Below are 3000 nucleotides of genomic sequence, written 5' to 3'. Positions count from 1 at the left end.
TCTGGTCTCTCCTCCCATCTCTCCTCCGGCCTGCTGCGCCCTTTCCCCTGGCCCTCCCCCGGCCTCCTGCTCTATGCCCCTCAGCCTCTCCCTGGCCTCCCCCTGAGCCTGCTGCTCTATCTCTCCAGCCCCTTTGTGCTGTCTCAGAGCCTTCCCAAGACGCCCTGGATCTTGGCCTTTGTCTCCCTCCTGGTAACAGCCAAAGGCCCCCAGTTTCGGGGACGAGTTCTTGCTGCTCTGGGTGGTCTCCAGGCAATGCTAGTTTTAGAAAAACGGAAACAAACCCAGCACCGTTAAAATGCCAGCAGCCAGGAAAGAAGCGGGGACGTGATGGCTGCCGGGGCAGCTGACCGTTACCTGAGCTCTTTCTGTCCATGGCTGTCCTTCCACTGAATGAATGACCGAAACTTGAGTGACTCATGGTCAGGGAGTGACTTAGTTGACTGAGAATCTTTTCCTGTTTGTGAACAAGAGAGAAACTGGTGCGGGTGGATTTACACAGGCCAAGGCAGAATCAGAGAGAAAGTCCTGAGAAGGGGAATGAGTGTGGAAATGACTTGGCCTCTTTGGGGAGAAGCATCTTGGCCTTGGGCAGATGGCATGCTGAGGATGGGTTCAGGGGCTCCAGCAGAGCAAAGCGAAGGGTCCATGGGAAGGAATATGCCAGAACCTGCGTGGGGTGGTGGTCAGAGGGGTTAAATGTTTGTGCTTTCTGTGCACTTTTAATCGCCAGCTGAACTGCTCTTGATTTTGTAGGGTCGATAAAGATCGGAGCGGTGTGATATCCGACAGTGAGCTCCAGCAAGCGCTCTCCAATGGTGAGTGGGGCCCGGCCACCAGGACGTCTGAGCTGCAAGCCTGTCCCCCCTGTAGACCTAATTGCTGTTGCTGGCATGTGGTGGGGGTGCTTCCGACTTACTGTGCCACATGGGTTCCTGGTTGTCGTCCGTCTGATTTGCTGAGCTAGACGAACCACTGGATGAGCACAGGGAAACGCCATTGGAGATGCAGGTTGGGGGCAAGGGTAGGAAGGTTGGCACGTACTGGGCACTGGATGTTAGTGTGTTTATTGCCTGGGGGTTTGTGTTTACAGGCTGGTACGTTGATTTCATAGAGCCGTAGTCACCACTGACCTTGTTGCCAGCCTTTAAAGTATGTGGGCACAGGCCCTGGTGAACAGCTTCACGTCCATTTATGTAGGTTGTTTTCAGGGAGTTAACAAATTCCATTGCTTCTGCGTGAAGGTTGTGGTTTCTGAGTTGGTCTCTGATCATTATTGGCCCCTTCTGCTCCTCACCTGTGTCCCTCGTACGTGAGCTGCACTGGAGACGTAGGAGACGGGGCTACCAGGGGCACAACAAGGGCTCCTGGAACCCAGCCGGCTGCGGTCTGGCCAGTGCTGGCCCGAACTTTCTAAGTGTTGGCCACGGCCAGATGGGCCGTTTCTTCACGTCATGTGTTAGTGTGACAGCAGTGAGTGCCTGTGGGGTGAGGCTCTCCTTCCGAGCTCTTTCCCCCGAGTGAGGACCAGCCAGGACCCACTGGGACAGCTCCTTTTTGTCTGTTTGCTGTAAGTGTTGAGAGTGCTGCTCAGGTGTTGGGTTTCTGTGATACCCGCTCTGTTGGGGGACTCAGTAGAGTCCCTGGGGTCTGCCTGCCTGCATTCAAATCCTGTCTCTGCCAGTTCTAGGGCTGCGGCCTTGAGCAAGGCCTCGACCTTTCTGGGTCCCAGCGTCCCACAGTTCCTGGGAGGAGGTGTGTGCCGAGCCTGGGCGTGGTGCCCAGCGTGGATCAGGGCTCAGTGCTGCTAGCTGGGGGGGAGTCGTAGTGTTGCTGTGCTGCCTCTGTCATGAGGAGCCAGCTCACGTCCTTGATGGCTTTTCCTCACCAGTGGCAGCGGTGACGGTGGTGGGCAGCCACGACGCGGGCACCTTATCCCACAGTCAGCTCTGCTGTGTGAGCCCCATGGGGGCAGGGGCCTCGTGCGCTGACCAGTGGTTTAGGCTCCTGTCCCTTCACTAGAGGGGTCAGCACCAACCCCGTCCTGCTGATGGTTAGAGCACGCGGCTCTTTACTCTGTCAGGACGGCCTTGAACTCCGTTGCCAGAAGCCTGCCTGAGAGACAGAGTTTTAACAGAATTGTCCAAAGGGTGCTCGGCACCCGCTGCTAAGATCCTCTGAAGTCAGTACGTGGTTTAGCCCACTAGTAAGTGTGTACTGGAACCATGTCACAGTGTCCTCCCTGGAGCCACCTTCCTTGAATTGCCCTGTGGGATTCCCTCGGCTTCTGTTGGGGGCATGTAGGAACCTGCCCGGAGAAGCCGTCACCTAACCCTGAGAGAGGAGGCGTTGAGGCCACCACGCCCGCTGTGGAGCCTCCCCAGGGAGAGGGCCCTGTCACTTCTGCCTGGGAGTGTGGTGCTGCTTGTGTTCTAAGCAGCTGTGGTGGTGCTTCTGACTTGTTTCTTATAAACCCTGAATCTTTTAACTGTTTGTCTCTCTTCAAATTAGCTGCTAACAGTTTAAATTTGTGGCTCACCAGCAGCAAGAGTTGAGAGTTTAGGGGTGAACTTCGTGGCCATAGTCTCTGACTCCTCGCATTCTCATCCTCCTTCTCCCGTCCAGTGTCATTAAAGTTTACTTCCGTGACTGTCTTCATAAACTTCTTTAGGTTCCTTGTGCAGCGAGGCAGGTTAAGTCCAGAGTAGGCTATTTCAGGACAGCAGTTTTATTAGTTTATGGCCAGTGGGAAAACTGGAGTTGCAGAACAGCATGATTCATCGTCACCAGCTAGCTCTGTACCTCTGAGTGCTCGCTGTTAAAATCAAGGGGAACCCACTGTGGAGAAGTGGGACCCACACCGGGTCCCGTGGTGCGTCCGGGAGAGCCCTGCTTCCACGGGAAAGCCCCCAGAATGACTGCTCGCCGGCACGTGCGTTAGTGGGTGTCACAGGGCACAGGAGGGCTGTTCTCGAGTCACCTGCCACAAACTGTCTTGAT

At 55.6% G+C, this 3000-nt stretch overlaps 1 protein-coding gene across 2 annotated transcripts in view; it reads left to right on the top strand.

Moving 5' to 3' along the window:
* The first annotated feature begins 756 nt into the window (after nucleotides 1-756).
* Nucleotides 757-3000, top strand: part of PDCD6 (programmed cell death 6) — a 13466-nt gene continuing 11222 nt past the window's right edge. For both annotated transcript variants that reach the window (XM_025050501.1, XM_015593436.2), the window contains exon 1: nucleotides 757-818. The gene's annotated coding sequence lies outside the window, so the exon portion shown is untranslated. The remainder of the gene's footprint in view (nucleotides 819-3000) is intronic.

The sequence above is a fragment of the Pteropus alecto genome, unplaced genomic scaffold, assembly GCF_000325575.1.
Source record: "Pteropus alecto unplaced genomic scaffold, ASM32557v1 scaffold137, whole genome shotgun sequence".
In the NCBI taxonomy this organism is placed as follows: Eukaryota; Metazoa; Chordata; class Mammalia; order Chiroptera; family Pteropodidae; genus Pteropus; species Pteropus alecto.
This window is presented reverse-complemented; position numbering and strand designations above follow the sequence as displayed.